This window comes from Mercenaria mercenaria, chromosome 9 (genome assembly GCF_021730395.1).
Source record: "Mercenaria mercenaria strain notata chromosome 9, MADL_Memer_1, whole genome shotgun sequence".
Classification (NCBI taxonomy): Eukaryota; Metazoa; Mollusca; class Bivalvia; order Venerida; family Veneridae; genus Mercenaria; species Mercenaria mercenaria.
In genome coordinates, this window is record NC_069369.1 from 59,547,501 (window position 1) to 59,559,027 (window position 11,527).

The window sequence follows — 11,527 nt, forward strand, 5'->3', positions numbered from 1 at the left end:
CATTTGTATAACGCAAAGAAAAAAGGCCATTAGCCGATGAAAGATTAACGTCAATAAACTCTTTATGACGCCAAACCAAACAAAACGTAAATGAAAACAAACAAAAATAAGCGATGATTTTGGTTGTTCTGCGAATGCTCGTCCAAATATGTCTCCGTTTTGTATACTACAATATTTAATTTCACTCCTTAAGGTAGTTCTGCACGTTTGATAAACCGGAAGTGATGGCGTAACGTCATTTATCCGGAAAACGTAGAATAAAGCCTGGAAAGCGTACGGAAATGAAAATCATTTTATGAATTAATCGCAACTTGTGTGTAAATTAATTACAATGGCACTGTTGCTATAGTTCTAAAGTCAAAATATGTTATTAAAACATACGACACGTTAAATAATTCAAAATAATTCAAAATAACTTCTTAAAATTAGCGTGAAATGTCCGGTTCACTTTAATCATTGTCAAATATCTTTGAAATAAGCACATAGACCTAAACATTTTATTTTATCAAATTATAGATCATGTCTTTATTTACAACTGTGAGAAGTTTCATCAAAATCTACATTGTAAAAAAAAATTCTATTCGCGAACATGTTATGAAAGTTGTGATTTTTCCATAGACTCCCATTATCTAGCAAAAAATCTAGCATACGACCCTATCTTTTTTATTTGCTGAATTGTCTAGGTACATTCTGAAGTTTTGAAAAATAGGAGTTTAATTAAATTCTACATTGTAGAAAAAATTTCGATCCAAACGTGCAGGACTACCTTAACATCTGTATAAAATTGTCTTCACTGTGTATAATAATAATATCACGCATTCACATAATTATGATATCAAAAGTAAATTATCACCAAACAAGTATATATTTCCTTTTATTTCAGTATATTTTAATAGTTTAATATGATAGAGAAATAATGGTAAAATCAACTTGGGTAAAAAACGACTACGTACCCGATATATCGCGGAACATAGTTATAACAATTTCTAAATGAAATAGCCATTATATAACAACTGTAGTTCCACCACGAAGATCAAAATTGCACTCATGAATATTCTCTGTAACACTGTCCTAACATAGACAGTAAACCTTTTTTATTTATTATTCATTTATTATATGTGAAGATAATTTCATTATTTGTGTTTATGTTTTTTCTTTACTGTTGAAAAACGGCGTTAAACCCAAAACAAAACAAACAAATTTTTATTTGATTCTTTCTCTATTACTATAAAATCAATTTTTATTTTAATTATTTATGAATAAATCTGAAATGCCTTATTTGCAAATAAAGACATACCTCTTCCAAAGCCTGCCAACAACTCCGAAAGAATTCGTAGGCAATAATAATCTAACTTTAATCAGGGTATATTTATATCTGCGAACACCTGGGTATACAGGTCACATGTTACCCACGCAATAGACCGAAGTGTCTTCCAGGGCGTATCAAATTGTGCGTTTAATACGTAAAGGGATATCTGATACAGGATGAAGAGAGAAAACAAATGTTAGTTTTTAAAGACCTCCTCAAATCACTTTTTCAAACATCACGCTATAACAATCAAACTTTAAAAAAAGAGTTGTTTATTTTTTTTAGAGATTCTGTCTGTGTGTGTGTGTTCTGGCCTAGTGCGCGTTTATGCTTACACAAAAAATGTTTGTGAACTAAGGAAGCTTTTCATCCTTGTTTTTTCCCCTCTCCCAACCACTTTCTCTACCTCATTCCCGTTTTCTATACCTTGCATATAATTGCATGAACTTATTTTTGATTTTCTGGAGGAGCCCATGCTATATCTACCCAATATAGTTTCTAGTTATGGCGGGCCTACTTTACGATTTATAGCCCTGACTGTATTTATTGGGGCTCTGTGCGTTTTGAAAAACTACCACTGCCTTTATTAACCGTTGAAATACGTTAACCGGTCACAGTGTTAATTGTCTTTTCTGGATTTGTTTTGATGGTTATAAACGCAAAACTTGCGTGACACATACTGAAAAAAGAAGGAAGTTACGAAGGTACGCTAGGATCGTTATATTCGGTTAATGATTTTATCAACGACATCTTAATAAATACCATGCTGATTCTCCATATTGTAGCGTTTTTCCATCACCGTAAAAACATCACTGTAAATGATTATCTATAGTCTAAGGGATTTTTTTTTGTATCTGGATAATATATACTTAGAACAAATGCCAAAAGTATACACCAGAAATATACAATATTGCAAAATTGCGAGAGAAATTAGTATATTGGTACATGTACAAAGGTTTGATATAACAAGAATATATGTTAAACGCAAACTTCAGCAATTCGGTTCAAGGTCAAGGTAATAAGGTGAGACCAAATCTCAGGTTGGCAATGGCTTACGTTTTAAAAACCTATACCTTTTAAGAGTAGATATGTTCCTCACAATGAGATCATGTGTAATAACATCACTATTAATCAAGTTGATTAAAGGTCAAGGTTGTACGATAGGATAATAGGGCAAAAATGCAAAAACACATCGTTTTCGTTTAGGCCATGTAAGCAAAAGGTCATGTATACTCAACATCTTCTTACACCTTGAGGACTATGACAGAATATGGCGCAAATATTTTGTATATTTAGATGATGTATTGATTATATTCAGAGGAAGTATATCAACGGCACATTTTATATTAGGGAAGATATACTTTACGTAAACATTCTATAATTGTAACAGGTGGAACTAACGTATCTAGGGTACAGTATGGGTCCACGAACCATATACACTTGAATATATTACAATGATAATGTTTTCTAAAAAACACAATGCTAAAAGTCATTTTAAATTTTGTTTGCCCCTGTGACATTGAGCCATTAGATAGACGAAATTCAGCATTTTGACATGTTCATTGCTTCAATGATGAGTTTTTTTTTAAAATTCAAAGCCAAGTTGCAAACCGTTTACTCACAACAAGCGAACAAGGAAGTACGAAGCCGTATTCAAAAACAGCCATCCTACAAGCACAAATTTAGATAGCTCTAAACTTCAGGCAGAACAATAGGCAGAATGTCTCGAAAGAAACATTTCTGTATCCCAGCTTTTTTAATTTATTTTTTTACAGTTTTAGGTTCTATACGTTTAACAGAAATGGAATATGGTGCACCGTCTCGATAGACAGTAAATTAAGTCAGATTTCTTTTGTAATAACTTTAAATTGGACCAGAGGCTTATGAGATCCTCTTTCAAGATTTTTCTAGTTTTAGCTTTGGCGGCCATGCTTTTTTGACGACTCTGAATACTTTTAACGACCTTGTTAAGTTGCTTCCGAAGAAACAATAGTGTGCTATTTTGATCGGATATGCACTTTCTCACATGAGTGTTTTCAAAGTTTTTGTTACATATCTATCATACCCTCTTCCGATCATTTGTTGTAACAAAACAAAAGATTGGACGAATACTTAAAGGATTAATTGCAGGGAAGGTTACCAAGAGAGTATTTTTGTTAAACTATTTCTTAAACAATCTCCAGCGGTTTAGGAGATGTTGTTCAGAGACACTTGTATAAAGATTTTCGAAAATTGGTTGGCCCATGCATGTAAAAGTTACAGCTCTGACAAGAAATTGTTGTCAAACAGACGAAAGGACGGAAGAAACCAAGTAAACCTTTAGTCCGAAAACCGGACTATGACTGGGGGGGGGGGGGGGCTAATAATTGAGTCAGGCAGAATTACTCGACAAGGCAGTATGGGGTCATACATATGTATGTACTAACGTGCGTGTACAAAAGAAATTGCAAAAGCACATATAGATTTTACAGTAACAAAACGCGTACTAATAAGGGACACAGTGGTATATATACAATCACTTCAAGACACCTCAAAACTCGCATACGTCCATATGCTCTGTAGCCAAAATCCAAGTTCTACAACTGTCTGATACAAATTCAACCGGCATAAACCTCCTAAATGCCTGTTTAACGGCTTAAATGTTTGTCATAAAGAATGTATAACCTGTAAAAGTCATACATACACATCTATCCAACCAAACGATTAAAGTTTTCACAAAGTGTTCAAAACGTGTTCGATTTTTCAGACTGAACTTTTTTGGGAGTTTTCAAAAATAAGAACTGTTACTGAAGTTGTAAATGTAAGCCAATACTTTTGGTAGAAATCTGTCAAGTTGATTTGCAAGGAATGGCTTCGTATCAAAAGAAATTGAAAACAACCTGCCCGTTACATCTTGGTTATCATCGGGGCTATTTATCCATCTGGCGCGGAATAGTCGGTTATCAAGTATGAGAAATTCCGGTAATTTTTTCATGGTTCTATTATAAACATGTATGGGAAAATTACCACGTCCCCGTCGAATCAGATATATTTTAAAGTCATGATAGAGGGGTCACCGAAGAAACATTTTGTATAACATTTCAAACTGGATTAATTGTTTCTGACAATAACACTTTTTAAAGTTCTCACTAAATACATGTGGGGAAAGCTGACAAAACCCACCTAGCGACCATATTCTATAAGAAAAAATGAGACTGTCTGAACAGCGTTGATATTTGGAAGACAAGGAACACATACACATACAGAATAGTTTTATTCCTTGATGATCATACATGATCAGCATAGTAACTGACAAATACTAGTATCTTCTAACAAATGAACAGTGACGAATATAAGGCCAGGATAATGTGTATAATGTCTTTACATTTAAATGAACCAATGTAGCAGTGTGCACAGTTCTTAGACCACACTTTGTTTATACATTCACCTTGAAATATTGTTGTATTATAGCTGTATCATTAAAGTGTATGTGAGAGGAAAAAGTATGTCACTAGGTTGTGGTAGGTCTTTAAAATTAAACCGAATATTTCACAGGTTCATACATGTATGTGTAGGTTTCGCTTAGCATTTACAAGCAGTCTATACTATAACTTTATTCATTGTTCAACGTCACAACACAAAAGTTCTATGTTATCGCCATCAAATCGTCTCACTGATCAAAAATACATAAACGCATACTGTCACGGCCACAACCAATAAAACTCGAACATTATCACCAACCGGCTCTGAAATAACAATAAAAATCATAATTATTTGGCATTTAGGATACCTTTTCATTTGATAAGAGACGTAAGATTGTAAGATTAAACATAGTTATTCAACATTGATTTATTGTTGAAAATAATCGTGAATAGTAGCAGTTCATTCATCTTACATTAGTCATATTTGATTGTTAATGCACATGTTAAAAGTAGAAGTGTATAGTGGTATGGGTAACTAATAACTGAATGGAAAATCGGCTGATAAAAACATTTGATACATAAATGGTTCTGTTTAACAAATTTATATCTATACAAAAACACGTTTGTGATATTCAATATTTACCTTGCTTGTAAAGCAAAATTCGTAAACACCCGCCTTTGGCCAACTCAGATATACTAACACACTAGTGACGTGTAAGCTGTAAAAAATCAGCTCTAGGAAATCCGTTATAAACCACGATTAATAAAACAATCTAATACAACAACAAATACCGGCAGGATCCATGCTGTTCGCTAACGGTTTCTCTAATTGCAATAGGTTTTGAAAGCGAAAGTTTTTCTTCTTGGCGCAGCTCACTTGTTATGATATGTGGTCTGAACCAATGAAAAGTGTTCGAAAATACTATAAATAGCTAAAACATGTACAAGTACAGTAAAAGAGAGAAAACAATAATAGGTTAAAAGATCTAAAAGTTGGACATGTTCGCAATGTTTGAAAATTGACATCTCGTCATTTAGAATATTCAAAACCAAATATTCTCTCCACAACATGTGAAAAAAAATCAAGAAACATGCAAACATGCAGTATGTATTACAATCAAATCCGCCATAAAGGCAAAAATACGTAAATTCCAAGCAGCGATTTATTTACATTGTGCGCAAAAGTCTCAGACTAAAAACTTTTCAGCCCTAACTAGGTATCTGGCCAATAACGTCTGTAAAAAGACGTTTAAAGGTTTTGCTTTCCATTGCAACAGCAACCAGAGAAACATATACCTTACATGGTATATGTTTCTTTAACAACAAAGTGGACACATCCGTGAAGCTTGGTCGTTTAAGGGTGCATTCTCGTAAAACTACGACGTAAGCCGTGTTTCTTATTCAACACTTTGTGATGAAAGCTGGCGAAAAATAAAGTAATAATTTATTGTATAAATTAAGGCTTTCTTGTACATGTAGACAAAGCAATGTTTTTGATGTATGAAAATATCTTTAGATTTGTTTAATTTTAATTTGCTAGTATGCTTGAAATTATATAGTTTGAAAGATGTTGTCAAATACTCGTTCTCTTTAATCTCAGTTTAGCTAGGTACACAAAACATAAACCAGTTAGCTTTCGATTTAAGATTTCAAGGGTAATAAACTTACCACTTTGTTGCTTTGTCATCATAGAGCAAACAGTAAATTTTAATATTAAACGCGTGGGAGTGGGGATTTTAACGCATATATAATAGTTTCTCCGCATTTTAAAAACTGAAATTAAACCCGTGGTTCGTGATACTTTGTCGTGACATTGTTTTTGACAATTCATCAAAATTTAGGTCGTATTTCATGTATTTATATATTCTGCATGACAGTGAAACACAAATTAATCATTTGCAAAATTGTTCAATGTTGCTTTTATATCAGAATGTTACAAATTGGGGTATACTTTCTATTTGTAATAAATGTCAAAAGAGTCCCAAAATTACGTTATTGAACCATAAAATTTGATTTATGGAGAATTTTTTTAAAGGGATAATACAATTTTACCAGTCATCTTCAGAATATCATTAATTCACTCAGTGATCAAATCACATGTATTTTACGCTTCAAGTCGAGTCATATTCAGCTATTACTAACGAGAATACATTTTTTGCGGGAAATAATGTACATTTGCTCTCATTATATATGAGCCATGCGATGAGAAAACCAACATAGTGGCTTTGCAACCAGCATGAATTCAGACCAGACTGCGCGGGTCAGGATCCTTGCTGTTTGCTAACGGTTTATCTAATTGCAGTAGACTTTAAGAGCGAACAGCATGGATCCTGACCAGACTACGCGGATGGTTTTCTCATGACGCGGCTCATATCATATTATGCCGAGTTTACATGTATACGTACATATATACATTGTAGTTAATTTAAAATCTAGCACTTAGATAAAACCTTGCACTTGTTGCTTTACGACAATTACTTTAATTTTATTTTACTCTGTTAAACACATTATAATGCCTTTATTACCCCATATCACATCATATATTATGGAAATTGTATTATAATTAAGGTATAACAAATGTTCAGCTTGCGTTAAATTACCCATCCACTCGTCCACAACTGCGTGTAAAATTTAACATGGGAAAAGGAATTAAAAGTAACGATTTTATCATGAGTATAATGTATTTATTACATTCGTACTTCATGCTCAATGTACTAAAAGTACCGGGTACATAACGTCCTTTTAATTAATAAGTTGCGTCGCGTTAAAATTTTCATAAATGTCAATATAATCATTGTTTTCTTATCCTAGAAAATAAAATATTCATTTTTTAATTGAAATACAACTGAATGCGTATGATATAAGAAGAAGTATTAGTTTCATTGGGAAACATATTTATTATATACATTGCGCTTCTAAAATCGCACAGTGTATTCGCTACAGAACACGCGAATAGTTATCAATACAAAACTAAGAAAATGAAAATACTCAGGCACATGACCGGTATAACGGAGACAGACTTAACTTATAGAACGTCTTTCTTTTGCAATTATTCAAAATACTTTGACTTAAGAATAAACGCATTGACACTGAGAGTAACAAAATGCATGTATTACTTAAACGCATATTATATAGACGTTGATGGTAAACAAAGCTGCGGCTAAACAAAGTAATTGAAATCACATGAAAACCACATAATATTGCTATAAGAAACATTCTTCTTTAAGACGGTTACTATAAGGGGATAACTTGGCTTTGACTAAAAACGACAAATGTACGGTCCAGACATTCTTTTTCCACGGTAATTACCTGATGTTGTACTGAACTAATGTTTTTGCATTGTAACTGTAAACAATAAGATTTTTTACATGAAAATGACAAGTTTTATGCAACCCATGACGTTGTTTTTATCAAAAGTGATCACGACTACCAACAAATAAAATTAGTGGTGTACATAATAGACCTGATGAATTAAAAATAAGAATTGAATTGGACTATTAATATTACGCACTAGTCTAAAGATCGTGCGTAAATTGAAATACGATCATCTCTAAATATTTGTATATGTTCAGAACGAATTGCAATACCACTGATGTACGTGTGTCTTCATTTACACTCTTTAAAACTACTCATCTGAACAGTAGAGTCAATGTTGATTTTTACATTGAAATTCAGCAGAAATAAACAGTGTGATATATAATAGCATCTTGAGATATATTTTTTTTTCAAATTTTTAGTACTCCGTTTGGATATGTAAAAACAGAACACTTCATTTTGCACTCAGAACGATTTTTATATAAAGTGTATGGGCGTGTTTTCTTCTTTTTGCCCAAACACAATGATGGTGTCTTAATTTGTATTTTTACGAATGCAAATGTATTTTTTACGAAAAAGTTGATTACTTTAAAATTATAATAACTACGTAAAATGAAATAAAACACCGGATGTGGGAGGCATTGAATAAATTTCACCTGATGTATATACAAAAATGTTGAAAATTAATTCTACAATGTTAAAACTAATCATAACTCAAAATATTTTCACAGTAGCTTAAAAATATTTTAATTTGAAATAATGTTATCATGGAATTAAGTTTCGTTGAGGTCCAAAAGGATGATAGAAAATGTTCGGTTACTATGACCACTGTGAAGACAAAATCATAGTGAACGGATGCATATTACAAATAGTTGATGATATATTATTTTCGCGTTTCAGTCAACTGCACAGTCTTACCAAAGATGTTATCATTTACATCGCTTCGACTGAAACTTGATAGTCTAAGATTTTCAATAAATTTGGTAATTTAAATTTTGTCACGCCATTTTTAAAATGCATCTTTTGATACTGAGGGACAGAGGACAGTATCACGACAGCTTCTGTACCTTATTTAAAACGTTTTACTTGGGATTTACATACAAAAATAACAGTAAAATAACAGGCCGCTCAACACGACATAAACGAAAATGTTGCAGACTCGGTTTGATTTAGCCGGGTCATAGGCGGTAGCGGAAGTGCAAGCTACCGTCCACGCCCTCTAGCTCTGGGTGTATGGTCGCCAAAGGGTGCAGTTTTCTAAATGTGCATGTAAAAAAAACCCTTTATATCAGAAACAATTTTCTTGTTTGATCCAATGACAAGAACGTGCAAATTATTCTAAGTCATCAAAATTATGCAGAAACTGCTAAATACATAAGCATCTTCAAACAACAACTGTTTAACCTCTGTTGTTGTATAGACACGTTCCTTTCGTAACATTAACTGTCTTCCTTGATTTCCTGGAATATTCCGTTTTGTCAAAAAGCATGGCCTGGCCGACAGAGCTGAAATAGTCAAATGAAGTCAATCGATTGCTGTTTCCCGCTAAATGTATACATATCTGTTTTCAGTCAGTTAAGAAAACTTATGCCACTGCGGACTGGTAACAGAAATAGGTAAAACATAATTATATATATTTGTAGGTAAAATATATATAGACTTGTATGTTAATTAGCCATCGTTTTCGTGAAATATTCTAGAATCTGTAACTGTCGTATATTGTAAAACAGTTTTTCGCTGTGTCAGAATTTCACGAATTTGAAAGTTTGAGTATGTTCGCGAGGTTTAATATTCACGAAATTGTAAAAATGGTATCCTACTTGAATTTAAGTCATACAAATGGTAAATATTTACTCGAGGATTAATTTTCACGATATGTAGGGCCTCGCGAATTTAGCGAAATTTAAACCCTTGCGAAAATTCTGTTTTTACAGTAAAAGTGTCAAGTTGTAGGGCATTTGCTAGCTAGGATATAAGACCATTTAAATTAAATGAGCCAAATACTACACTGGATAGACAGAAGAAGCCGTTTTTGAGTAATTTAAGGGAAATAACTCTCTTTTAAATGTAGGGACTAATCAGATTGGCTGAAATCTTGCTACAACATGTATTAGTATTATTATCATTATTCCAGATTTATATAGCGCCCTTTTCATGATAAACACGTTCAAAGGCGCTTTACATAGAGCAAACGCAGCCACACGGCGCGAAATTCATCCTCTACTAGTACAGACACAGAGCGATCTGGCCAGAGGGAAAGAGTGAGATAAAGCCTCCAGAACAGATAGAGAAAAATCATATTAGATACAGGCCTGTCCGGCTAACTTAGCCTAGCTCTTTGCGAATAGACAGTCTGGTTCTTTAACGTGTCCGGTGTATAGCACCGATACACGCGAAGAAACATTAACAAGTTCTATCCACTAAAGATTGTAATTAAACTATGACAAAGATATAAGCAAAATTGATGACATTTATCTTAACTAGTGGCAACAACTCTAATAACGCAAGGTTGTGCTTAACAAATTGTGAATGGAAACTGAGGCACCCACGCCATGCATAAACTCATTGTGACTAACTGTTATTTCTACTTTCGCATTATTTAAGACAATATGATCACGTTCCCAAACGGTCATGGTTTTGACGAATCAAAATAATTTTAACAGTTTTGGAAGGGAGCTGCAAAAAGAGCATTTATAATAAATTATTATAAAGTCTGGATAATGCTTTCTGACAAGAAAGTAATGGTTTCCTTTCCAATTGTCACCACAACATGAATTTTAAAAAGAATTATTTTTTAACAATACTTTTGAAACAATCCTGTGAAGTGTCGTCAAAATTAGATGGTACTCAAAGACGCGATTTTCTTTAAAAGAAAATAGGTACGGACGAAGTACGATGGCCTGTGATGTACGATAGACGTAGGACGGTCACAGCGCATTGTTGGTTAACTGGATTATTTATGTAGAAGTCAATGCCGTGTCCTCTTATTCTACATCATATAACTGAATTTGATTTTAAGTATTTTGTAGAGATAGCGGTGTTTTCAAAATCGGCTACAGAATTTTCAAAAGAGTTACTTTCATTATTAGGCTGGAAATCTGTTACACAATCCATCACGGTATTTTATCTTACATATGATTCATATGTAATTGTTTGACTTTTTAAACATTGGTAGAAGTCATAAAATGAATTAAACGGTATCAGTGCATTCATCGATTTTTCTTGAAGTTTTAACATTATATCAACAACAGAATTTTCTTAAGATGTTGGAAATGTCATAGCTATCTTTTTAGTACATAAAATAAAATATGAAAGACTTCTCAAAATACTGAGGGGGCGTTTTAAGAGTGATTTCAACCATTTTTTTTTATTCAAATTTAAAACATCTTGGGTTCTAACGTATCGCGTTGTTGCTTATTGGAGAATTAATAACGTTTCATATTTCAAAATGAACAAATTAGATATCAGACGCATTGGGGTGGATAACTTTTACCTAATACAA

At 32.9% G+C, this 11,527-nt stretch overlaps 1 protein-coding gene across 1 annotated transcript in view; it reads right to left on the reverse strand.

The window, feature by feature from the left end:
* The window catches only part of LOC123547235 (peroxidasin homolog pxn-2-like), a 27,954-nt gene extending 26,543 nt beyond the window's left edge, over positions 1-1,411 (reverse strand). Inside the window, exon 1 of the mRNA XM_045334173.2 lies at positions 1,298-1,411. The gene's annotated coding sequence lies outside the window, so the exon portion shown is untranslated. The remainder of the gene's footprint in view (positions 1-1,297) is intronic.
* Positions 1,412-11,527: the final 10,116 nt, after the last annotated feature.